Source organism: Scophthalmus maximus, chromosome 17 (genome assembly GCF_022379125.1).
Source record: "Scophthalmus maximus strain ysfricsl-2021 chromosome 17, ASM2237912v1, whole genome shotgun sequence".
Classification (NCBI taxonomy): domain Eukaryota; kingdom Metazoa; phylum Chordata; class Actinopteri; order Pleuronectiformes; family Scophthalmidae; genus Scophthalmus; species Scophthalmus maximus.
The window spans coordinates 17542762-17554996 of record NC_061531.1 but is presented as its reverse complement, the minus strand read 5'-3'; the positions used below and the strand labels follow the sequence as shown (position 1 = coordinate 17554996).

General features: G+C 46.5%; 1 protein-coding gene and 4 non-coding genes across 8 annotated transcripts in view; 4 read left to right on the top strand and 1 right to left on the bottom strand.

Annotated features, from left to right (window-relative positions):
* gjc1 (gap junction protein gamma 1) overlaps positions 1–12235 on the bottom strand; it is a 37152-nt gene that overhangs the window by 3846 nt on the left and 21071 nt on the right. The window contains exons 1-2 of one of the 4 annotated variants that reach the window (XM_035614189.2): positions 5384–5841; positions 4413–4752 (exon numbers count right to left, since the gene is read on the bottom strand). The exons of 2 other annotated variants lie outside the window; for them this stretch is intronic. The gene's annotated coding sequence lies outside the window, so the exon portion shown is untranslated. Of the gene's footprint in view, positions 1–4412; positions 4753–5383; positions 5842–12235 lie in introns of those variants that run through there. One more of the 4 variants, XM_035614188.2, reaches the window with a different exon arrangement.
* On the top strand, positions 9751–9822 carry trnac-gca. The gene has a single exon. It is a non-coding gene; the product is annotated as a tRNA-Cys (tRNA).
* trnac-gca lies at positions 10054–10125 on the top strand. Its single transcript has one exon. It is a non-coding gene; the product is annotated as a tRNA-Cys (tRNA).
* trnac-gca lies at positions 10375–10446 on the top strand. Its single transcript has one exon. It is a non-coding gene; the product is annotated as a tRNA-Cys (tRNA).
* On the top strand, positions 10686–10757 carry trnac-gca. The gene has a single exon. It is a non-coding gene; the product is annotated as a tRNA-Cys (tRNA).

Below are 12235 nucleotides of genomic sequence, written 5' to 3'. Positions count from 1 at the left end.
GTTTAATGTTGTGAGGCAACAAATATATATTTTTTTATTATTATCACTGTCAACCACTTTCTTTTCTACTTTTCCTTTCCACTCTGCTTGTCTTTGAATGTCCTACTTCCTTTGAATATTTTGGATTTTTAAAAAAAATATTTGTCATTTAGAGGATTTAACGTAATTCATACAATATTTTTTTGTATTCTACTTACTTACATTCTTCGTTTCCTACAAGTAAGATCACTTGTCCGCTTCTACTCTGATTTTCTCAGAGCAGAATACAGAAAACACATTGTTTGTTAGCTTTCATTTCAATTCACAGATTGTTCCAGCTTTTGATTTTTACTCAAATATCAAATATGTGTGAAATATTAAAACCCACGTTTTTATCCTTTTTATACCTCCTGAAATGGAAATACTCGACATCGAACATGTGCATCATTTTCTACAAATTCCCCCAAAATTCTGTTGAAAATATTCTGTATTTTTGGAAACTTTTCCACTTGAATTTAAGATCAGATTCATCTTTTTCCCTTGGCCTCTACTGTCCCACTCCCTCCTGACCAGGAGAGACGCTCCAGCCCGGACACACACACACACACACACACACACACACACACACACACACACACCGCCGCCGCTGCCTGAGCTCATGGGGGACGAGGCCCGGTGAACCGAGGTCGTAACTGCACAACGGGGAGATAACTGTAACTGGGCGCATTCCTTCAGGGGGACTTCTGCCTGGCAACAGGTGACGGAACATAATAGGTGCGCCAGGTTTAAACTTTGACTACAACTAACTTGGGTAAATTCAAACAAAAATAAAAACATTCAAGTCACTTTGAGATGAAGATATCACGAATGCTGCACAAACACAAAGGTTTTCTTTTGGTTCGGGTGTATGTTTTTTTGTTAACGTTTCGTTATATTTTTGATTCTTAGTGGCGCCTTGTAAACACATATGGGTTGGGCCAAATATTTGACATGACCGGAATGAACAACTACCAACTAATAACTAGTATTGTACTCAGTGCAATATTATGAATGGTATTTTAGTTCTTTTTGTTTTGATGTGAAAAATGTAAAAAAAAAACAACGCAAAAATAATTATTGAAAATGATTATAATCAATATAAGTATGACAATGCAGAACAGTATACCAGACCATTGCGTCGATGAACTGTGCAAATTTTCAGTAGCTTAATAAGCTATACGTTTCTATATAGAAGCTAAGCTTCTATATAGAAACGTACAGATTTGTACACGGGGAAGATAAGCGAATACAGAGGTCAGAGGTCAACTGACCTGTTGAACTCTTTCCTGCACTGTTGTTGAACGACATCGTGAATAAAAGGGCGTTTAACCCTTTACATAAAAATCGCTCTGTCCTCTCTCTCTGCCTCTGAACTGTCTATATGTTTACATATTCATGCGTTGAAACAGTATATGCAAATCCTATAAAGACACACACACTGAGCCACATTAGCATGAATAAACGCAGGGCCAGCGGCAGTCTGGATAATGAACTTACTGTAAATGGAACAAAAAGGGCTCTAATGAGTGTGTGTAAGGCGAACAGATTTAATAGCCTCTGGATGAACTGAAAAACAAGTGAAGCACACAAACGTTACAGACCAGACGAATGTATTTAACTGCTACTGTTACTGTACAAAATTGTCAATGAATGCATTGTGTCGTCCCTGTTGCAGATATTTATCAAGTTATTGGCTCATTTCCTGGTTATTTTTAATCACGTTTTGTCTCCGCTAATCTGTCGCAGGCCGAGTCCGTTGGGACGCAGCGGCCGCTGTCCGTCACCTCAGGTAAACACTGACTGTACTTCTCCATCACGCTAATTATCATCAGTCAGATCTTTTTCTCTCTCGGTGCCGGAGATCGATCTGCAGTTGGACGGCTGCCTCGAAAACACTCCTCATTTTTGCACTTTTATGGGACTTTGATTACTTTCAGCGACTTTTCCTCTGCGACTTTTTTAATGGCAGGCATCCAGATTCAGTTTTCTCCCTGCTGTTTCACTCCATCATCATCAAGACCAAAACAAAACAAAAAAATCCAACAAGTAGCTCTGCGCAATAAGCAGCTTGTCGTGTTTGTTATTACAGCCCACGAGTTCTCATGAAATATTCAGTGGATTTCGTGAATTTCAAAAACAAAATACCAACATTACCTCAGTGCAGCCGATATACTCATGTTTATTCATGACACAATATCAGGTGAGCAGCTTGTGCTGCAGAGTGTGTGATCTTTGGCTAGTCGACGCTGGACCAAAAATACATTTCTAATTAGAAAAGGGATGAAAAAGTGAGAAAAAATAGAGGGGAAATGATTTGTTTTCTCAAAACTTCTAATTCAATACAACTAGAGTGACGCCCTGCACAGTCGAGCGTATACGCCTCCGCCAAGCCCTTAAACTCAGTCAAGCTGCCCTGAATTGCACATAGTCATAGATACCAATCCCCTACATATGAATTATTCCCTGGGAAATCTGTAAAAATGCACACATAAAAAAAAGAAAGGAAAAAGTTAAGGGAATAGATTTTTGAATTCTGCTGACGAACAAACAACAAAAACCCAACTGATAATACGTATATATATATATATATATTCATATACGCAACTTTTCTTCAGCCTGCTAAAAGTTTAAAGATAATCAAATATCATTTTAGCATGACAAAAAGATAATACTGTAATAAACCTCCTCTATTTGTGAGATTCCAGTTGCTCATGTCAGACTACATGTAGTTGCTTGGGTGTAGCATTTCACACAATCAAGACATATTGTTTTTTTATAGACAGTCAGCAAATAAAGGTGTTGCCAAAACAGTGTTCGTTCAAACCCTCCGCATTCACATCACAGAGCAAGACGGGCGAGATAACACACGACTGAATTTAAAGCTACGCAACGGTCTCCAGCGAGGCAGAAGTCAGAGGCAAAACAAAAGCACTCAGCGGAGAGAGGAAGGTTAATTACGCCGCTCGCTTCCAAAAACACGGTTCCCTCTGTGTGAAGGAGTCACACTTTCTTTTCTTTTTTTACATTTTATATTCAACGGAAATGTAATCGGAGACGGTCCGGAGCGAAGCCAGTTCAGAATGTGCGGCGGCGGCGGCGGCGGAGTTTGAAGCCGCTCCTCGCCTGCTGATAACAATAAGTGCTTGTGTGTGTGTGTGTGTGTGTGTGTGTGTGTGTGTGAGCGCGCTGAGATTTCATTAAGCTTAACCGTTTAAAGGAAAAAAAGGAAATACCTTTATTTCAGAAATAAATGAATTGCGATGAGGTGAAAATGTGGCCTATTGTGCGGGGGGCCCCCCCAAAACACAAAGCAATAAAAACCTGAATACATTTTGATCCCAGGATAGCCAAAATGCCAAAACGAGTGATACATGGGCCGCTTCGCTGTCCGGAATTATTATTTCATTGAAGTTGATTTCACAAAAGACCCGAGCACCAGAGGAGCTGATGCTTTGTTTGAACAACGAGGCATCACAGAGCTGCTGTATGAGCGGGAACGACTGGGAACCTCTGAGCAGCTTCTTGCTTTCTCGACTGTCCTCGCTCAAGGGGTCATCGCCACGGTGACCTCTCCTCTCTCCTCTCTCCCTCTGCCAGTGGCGTCCTCGGGGCTTCGCTCGCGCGCCTCCACCTCGTCGCGCGCGGATCAAACTAACCTGCTCGCTCGCGCGCCCACGCACGCACAGTTGCCGCGCCAGACATCTGTCCGCGATAACCACCGGGAACATCACATGCGGGTTAACACCGCGGCTGCTTTGATGCTGAGAGCCCCCCCCCCCCCGCCCCCCTCGAGTAGAAATCCAGCAAATTCATGTCATAAAAAAAAAGGGTCACAGCATATTTATACGCTTGTGAAATCGCAATATGAGAAGAGATAACCGCAGTGAAAGAGCGCCGCGGAGGAGCGACCCGTCAGCACGAGCTCGGCTTAAAAAAAGAAAAGAAGCGCAGGCGGGGTTTCTTATTTCCGTGGTTCCCCTTCTCCTGCTCTGACGGGGCTGGATAAGCTGCTTTGTTATAGGCACTCAGAGATATTCACATCAGGAAGAAAGGAGAAGAAAAATCCCAACATTGCTAAAAATGGATTTCTTATCAACGTTTTTCTGGTTTGTCTACTTTTCTTTCCTTCTTCTTCTTCTTCTTCTTCTTCTTCTTCTTCTTCTTCTTCCCTGAGCAGCAACTGTGTTCAAAAGAGTCGCTGAGGTGATTAAAGAACAAGCTCGCCGAGGGCGACTTTGCGTTGAGTCGATTTCAGCCACAGGGGGGGAAGGTTATCGGAGTTTCCAATCATATCCATTGCACGGACTAATCTCTTGCAGATTATGCACACACACACACACACACACACACACACACACACACACACACAAACACACACACACACACACACTTACTTGCAGAGTGATCAATGCACGCGGCCATGAAACAAAAATAAACTGCTAATTCCAAAGGGTTGAGTTGACAGAGCGCCCCGGGCCCCCAGCGTTCGGGCCCCAGGCCCATTGAGGGAGCGGCAGGGGACATGAGGGAACTCAAATCAGAAGACCCCAGTAGTGAGGGATTCGAAATAGAAACAGCCTTTTTGTTGTGTGGTCAAAACATGAAGTGTGAGACTGATGGGGAAAGTCTTTGCTGAGACAGGATGAATGAGCCATTTCTGCTTCCTCCCTCTTCTTGCGGGGGGGGGGGGGTCGAGTTCATGGACGAGCACGTCTCCTCCGAGTTCGTGGGAAACTTGAAAAAAATAAAAAAGATCCCTCATTAACATTGTCCGAAGGGGAGAAACGTAACCAGTTCCATATGTCACGGGAAGAATCTCTGAGGCGGCAGCAGCCTCTCTCTGTCTCTCTCTCTCTCTCTCTGTCTCTCTCTCTCTCTCTCTCCCTCTCTCTCTCCCTCTCTCTCTCTCTCTCTCCCTCTCTCTCTCTCTCTCCCTCTCTCTCTCTCTCTCTCTCTCTCTCTCTCTCTCTCTCTCCCTCCCTCTCTCTCTCCCTCTCTCTCCCTCTCTCTCTCCCTCTCTCTCTCTCTCTCTCCCTCTCTCTCTCTCTCTCCCTCTCTCTCTCCCTCTCTCTCTCTCTCTCCCTCTCTCTCTCCCTCCCTCTCTCTCTCTCTCTCTCTCTCTCTCTCTCTCTCTCTCTCTCCCTCTCTCTCTCTCTCTCTCTCTCCCTCTCTCTCTCTCTCTCCCTATCTCTCTCTCTCTCTCTGTGTGTGTTTGTGCAATCTACGCCTTTTTGCTTCGGCCACGTGCAAAGACAAGTGACACACGTAAACTACTGCGTAACTTCTAAACTTCAAACAAATGCAAGTTGCGCACGAACCAAACCCGAGCGGCAGCGCGAGGCGATGAAAAGCAGCACATACTCACTCCACTCCTTCTCTCCCAGATGCCAGGTACCGTGTCCTTTGTCTCCCCAACCTGAGGCCCCTCATCTCTGCCTGCCCGTCTCACTCGCCCTCCCCTGTTACGTCCCCGTTGACCTCGGCTGACACCGACGAAAAGAAAGACGAAGCCCTGGTCCTTAAAAAAATCAACGACTGCGTCCCGAAAACAACAAAACAAAACACAAACTGGACACAAAGCGCGCGGCTTCCTTGGCCGACCTCTCGCCAAGCGCCTCAGTGTGTGTGCTCGGCCGAGTGTGAGCTCTTCCTGAAAGGCAAGACGGCCGACGGAGGCAGAGCATCTTGCTCCTCTCTCTCCCTCCGGTGGCTCACAATGGTCCTCACTCGCCCCATCATCGCCTCCAAACTGGGTCACGGTGGTGGGGGTGGGGATGGGCGCTTGTATCTGTACCCCCCCCTGGATGGGGCGAAGGGAGGGGAAGTCTGGGATGGACGGACAGTGATAGGATGGGAGGGGGACGTACACGGGGTAGATGAGTCTCCACCGACGAGCAGGCGGACAGGACGGGGCGTTCAGGGCCGGTGGGTGACGGAAGAGATCCGAAATCTGGCCTTTGTGTTTTACAACCCTGCCGTGATATCGGATGGGAGGAATTTAAAAGTGCCACGTGTACGTACGCGTCCGTTGGGTACTTGTTTCTACCGAGTGAAAAAGTTTTGTGATCGTGTGCCAACAGTTGTTGCCAAGAAGCGCTAACAAGTATCTGTGGATGGCAAACGTCAGTGTCATCTATCATTTTTATTGTATTGTGCAGACACAGAAAACTGCAGACTTTTCCTCTTTTGCAACCATTTTTTTTTGTGTGTGTGTGTGTGATAAAATGTCTCAACAACTGTTGGACGGATTCCCTTTAAAATTTGATACAGATTAATAGTTTTTCCCCTCAGGATAAACTTGAAACTGACATTTCATCTAATGCCAACAACAAATGAATGTGTCTAATATTTAGGGGGGGAAAGCAGCTGTTTTGTAACATGTTATGATTAGAAAAAGTCTTGCTTATCAGCATCTGGATAAATGACGTGTTCATGTGGAAAAAAATTGGGGGATTAACACACAGGGAATCTTTTACGATTCAATTTAAATATATCAAGTATTATTTCGTGCAATGTTTTCCGCATCGTTTGGAGAACTGGCAACGAGTTTCAATACCGAGTCCATTGTGACAAAGCATACGAAATAATTGATGGCCAACAGGCCGCCTGCTATGATTGCCAGAGGATCTGGAGCTGCCAACTATAGGAAGAAAGCAAGTTTGAACAGAAAGTTGTCGGGAAAAGTCGTGAGAGGACACTGAACTCTGAGGTGAAACGCTGGGAAATATCCTAATTGTCATCTGACACTGGCCATTCGACATGTTTTTATGTTATGGCCTCTGCTCGCAGAAGAACAGAGACTCCGTCATTATCCTCCCCATCACCCTCAGCCCCTCCTCACTCCACCACTCGGCCTAATGCCGTCTCGTGGAGTCACAATCACGCGGCGCTGCAAACAGTAAAAAGATGCTCGTTTGATATTTGGTCCAAATCCACTAAACCGCGGTCGTCTCCGTCTCGCTCCTCTTATCTGTCTCGTCCGAGCCGGACGACCGATTGCCGTCGCCGGAGTTTCACAGATCTTGTGCGGAAGAGTAAATCCTCTTTACAGTCGCATCGTGTCGCTCAAAGTCAAAGTCGCAGTTCGCGTTAAAATGTCATTTCTTCAACGTACGAGTGGAGAAAGCAGTGAAATGAATTTTTTTGGGACACATCATCTCGGTGATAACCACGAATGATTTCACATCTCCTCATCTCCTTTTGACAAGTGTAGTTATGATGGAGTGATATATATATACAGTATATATATATATTATATTTTTTTTTTTCAGTCGTATTAATTTTTATGGACAACTCCTCGAGATGTGAAGATGGTGTTGACGCTGATGGAGACGGCGATGAGGTTAATGATCTTTTAAAACTGGATATAAAACACACACACACACACACACACACACACTACTAAGCACTACAGATGGTGGCAGTTAGTCACAGACAATCAGACTAAAGGCTCTTTCCCATGAGAGTTTGACAGCAGATTAAAAAGTCCTCAGTTATGGTTAATCTCTGACTTGTTACAAAATGCACACTTAATCACTACATCGCAAAAAAATAAAATGAAATACATCTGTGCGTTCATGTTTGCAGGGGGCCTGAAGGGTCAGGGGTCCTCGGGGGGCCGGAGCCTCTGAAGAGTCAGAATGGCAACAGACGACATCGTGAGTGATTCTGTGCGTCTGTGAGTGTCAGCGTAATGGTCCTGAACAAAAAAAAAAAAAAAAATCAGTCTGGATGTCTGGGGGTGGAGGGGGGGGCCCATTACATGTCTTTGCCCCGGGGGCCCAACAGCCTCACAATCCACCCATGCATACAACGCAGCAGCAACATGATTAGCTGTAATCGTGACTACTTTATATAAGCGGTGTTGATGTGATGTAGCGACGGCAGCGCCAGCTCGTAATCGCGCTGCTTCTTGTCTCCGGTCCAGCACGAGATAGACGGCGGTTTGCTATCAGCGGTCTGCGGTGCGGACGTGGGACGATCCGCTGGCCTCCTCACAGACAAACTCACTGTCTTCCATCAAGCATCGCCAAGGATGACGTGCGGAAGACAAAACCGTGGCCCGGTGGCACATGACAAGTTCCCAGATCGTAGGTTTGGAAAGGAAAATGGATGAATACATAAAACTCTGAGTCTTGCCTGTTTGGATTTTGGCACCGAACTAAACACCTTCTGCTTGCACACTATCAAACTGTATGATCATAACTTTTAAGTCGTTGAAAATGTGTGTCATTGCTGTAGATTACGCGCACGAACACACGCACGTCGCCAGTCGGACGGCTCATAGATGGGACGGAGGAGATCGCAGTTTGCTTTAAAGTGCCACAACAAAGAGTAAAGAGTTGAAGTGTGACCTCCCGGGAGAAAAAACAACCGGACGACAACGTGGTGCGTTCGGGTCCGGGAGGTCGGGAGTTTCCAAAGTTTACAAGCAGAAAGTAGTTTGTTTTTTTTTCCCACCAACTTTAACTCTACTCGGCGTCGCGTCCCTCGCCGGCGTCCTGCCTCGACGTCGCGAGGGTGGAAAGACAAAGACGGGAGACAAAAGAAACCGCCTCGGTTGAGTCTGAGCCGCCACTGGAGTAGGAGAGCCATTGGCCGAAATTCCAAATTCCGGCGGCGAATCTCATTGGCCGAACGCTTGGCGGCAGGTCAGGAAGTCCCCCTGGCCAACTCCCGTCCAACACGTTGACCCGGCGGGGGCTCGGATGTTTTATTTCAGATCGGGTGTGAGCAGACAGTCGGACCAGGTCAGTAGGTTTCCTCTCTGACCATCACACACTGGAACCAAACTGCCACGTTTGTCTTTAAAGCCGAAGTGAAAATGATGCAGCGTGATGCAGTTGGCGATTTCCCCTACGTTCATGCTCGGCGGGAGGATTTACATAAGCGCGTGACGGTCGAACGGTTTGTTTGTTCATCAGCGCGCGGCGCTATATATAGCGTGCGCTGTTTACAGTACGGTTTCTGTGGCCAGCTCATCCGATACCTTGAGCGAGCACCTACGGTGCAGCACGTTTAAATGGTGTTACTTTTGAAAACGCATTGTTGAATACTTCTGGGAACAGGAGAGAGTTATAGTTTTTTCCAAACGTGTCGTGGCAAAGTTACATTTATGTCGACGTGGGAATTAAACTAGGATGTGTTATTATTAAGGGGGTGAAGCTCAGCGGTCCATCCGGGTCAGCACAGTACGTGTGTTCCTAGACGGAGGGTGCGTTCGGATTGTCACATTTGCTCCGGAAGTTTCCTAAATCCAGAAGTGACCAGCCATGACGAGAGCTGTGCGGATTCTCTAAACGCACGGGAAAGGTGCTTCAATGCTTCCTTTCCTATCTCCTTTAGCACAGGGTGCGGCGGACGCACGTCGATAACATCCGCACGGTGACGTAGTTTGACCTCGTGACGTTTTCCACTGAGGTCAAGGAATAGTAGATGGGAAAAGAAGATAGGAAGGACAATTCCAGTCCACCCTCAGCCAGAATAAATACATAAATTAATAGTAACGTGTGCTCACCGCAGGTTGAACAGCACATAGTGATGATTTGACTTATTTTTATTGTAAACACGTATGCAACCGGATCCAAGCATCGACTCCAACACAAACAAAATTGTTCGCATATAACTAGACACACAGTTTACATGTGTCTTTCTTGGATTAATGGATGGATGGATAATGCAGCTGAAGCATATCATAAACAAGATTCCTGTGCAGTTTATGGAAACAGTAAGGGGGGTGTAGCTCAGCGGTAGAGCATTTGACTGCAGATCAAGAGGTCCCCAGTTCAACTCTGGGTGCCCCCTGTGTGAATCTCACATTATGAGTTCAGAGGAATCCAGAGTAAACACATGACCAGTGTGTCGAGTGAAAACGGAAATTGTTCCATGCATTGCATATAAATAGACGGACGTTACTCATGTGTCATCCTTCGGTGGTTGATGAAGACGGCAGATCGCGAACAAAGCGTTCCGTAAATAGCGGCCAATAAGTGTTTTGTGCAGGAAATGCAACAGTCGCTGCACACAAACAATCAGGGGGGTGTAGCTCAGCGGCAGAGCGTTTGACTGCAGATCAAGACGCCCCCAGTTCAGCTCTGGGTGCCCCCAGTGAGCTACTTGTGTTCTTAGATGAAGCCAGAATAAATACTGTATTCAGTAAGTCATCAATTGTACCGCAGGTTCAACAGCTCATTGCATATAAGCAGACGCACAGATTGCATGTGTCGTTCTTCGACTAAGCTTAAAAGATGGATGGATAATGCAACTAACAACTGTTTTGTGCAGCTTATGGTCTTCAGCACTCCTGCAGAGAAAATTATGACAAAGTATCTATTCTGTGTTTGGAAGAAAATTTAAGGGGGTATAGCTCAGTGGTAGAGCATTTGACTGCAGATCAAGAGGTCCCCAGTTCAACTCTGGGTGCCCCCTAGAAACTAATATGCAAGATAAGATGTGTGATGATAATGTGATTATACACCAAATCTAACCATAACATGCCAATAGTGTACTTATGCACTTTTGGAGCAGACAGCATCTCCTATAGAGGAAGTTGTCAGACAACACTGAGTTATTACTCCAAAAGAGTCAGGACAAACAAAGACATTAATGTGCAATATTTCTATGTATATTCCGAGAGCCAATCATAGTTTGTCTATGGGAACTAGTAAGCGGGTATAGCTCAGCGGCAGAGCATTTGACTGCAGATCAAGAGGTCCCCAGTTCGACTCTGGGTGCCCGCTATAGACACACACCTTCCGTACCGTTTATTTTGTAATCAATCACAGTTTGACCCCTGTGGCCTTAGTGTCAGGACTCCGATTCCTGCGAGTTGCATTTGAGCCGCTGTACGTGAAAGGGTGATAGAAGAGCATCATCATCATCGGCAAGAGAGAACTCACTGGGGGCACCCGGAGTTGAACTGGGGACCTCGTGATCTGCAGACAGACGCTCTGCCGCTGAGCTACACCCCCCTCGACGCGCAGCGCTGTCGGAGAATAATCCTCACAATCGCACGCGTCGTCGAACGAGAGCACAACGGACGGAGTTACAGATCCTGGTCCTAGGTGGCGGGGGGCATCGATCCACCTGAGAGGATCTGTTCTGCTAGGGCAGATATTTGTTTCCGCGTTCCCAAAAAAAAACGAGCATCGGACCAACTTCTCGCGACCACACGACACGCAAGGTGAAAGACGAATGGTATGTAAAAACCAAAAAACTAATAAAAGCCTCGTATGGGCCATGACACGCCCGGTGCTCACTACAGCATTTTTGGGCGTCAGCTCCAAACACACAAGTCAGAGTCAGTTCACACACACACACACACACACACACACACACACTATACGCAAACGCAGCTTAAATAATGATGGTGGATGCTCCAGTGCGGCACAGGAAGGAGTGCAGGTCAATGGCGGAGCGCTTGACCACAGACCAGCAGGCCCCCGTCGTTCAGCTCGACGTTCACGACGGACATGAACAGAGCGCGTGCCGTCTTGGCCCCCGCGGCACGTTAACGCCGACATAGGAGCGGAACATCGAGCAGCTCACGGCTCCGTGGCGAGGTCTTAGACGACGCAGGCACGGAATAATAAACCCCGTAAGATCTATAACACACATTTAGGTTTATACTGTGCTTTCCCAAAGACGTTTTGTTCCAAAAGAAAAACCAGATTAGAAAGAGAGAGCCCCGGAAATCCCACCACCAGCACCTCACTGTAATCTCCACTGTCAGGCCTGCGCGCGCGTGTGCGTGCGTGCGTGTGTGTGTGTGTGTGTGCGCGTGCGTGCGTGCGTGCGCGCACGCGTGTGTGTGTGTGTGTGTGTGTGTGTGTGTGTGCGTGCGTGCGTGTGTGTGTGTGCGTGTGTTCGTGTGTGTGCAGATCGATGGTCGAAACTCTCGGCTGCAGATGAAGCGGCTCTGTCTCTCGGTACGCAGCTGTTGATAACACCTATTGTAACACACGTTTGTGTCTATCGACTCTAAAATTAATTATTTTAATCTGGGGCGAGTCTACTCGTGACAAACGGGTTTCACTTACAGTAACGTGACTTTTTTTATATACTGTGTACAGAGACGAGCTGCGGGAACCGGCTGAATGTGCTGAGCATGTTACTGTTTTTGGTGATTTACGGTGAAAAGAAAAGAGAACTTTGTCCGTACGTAAGTCGATTCTATCATCGTTTTATTTCTAAGATTCGCCTGCTTGTATCTGAACAG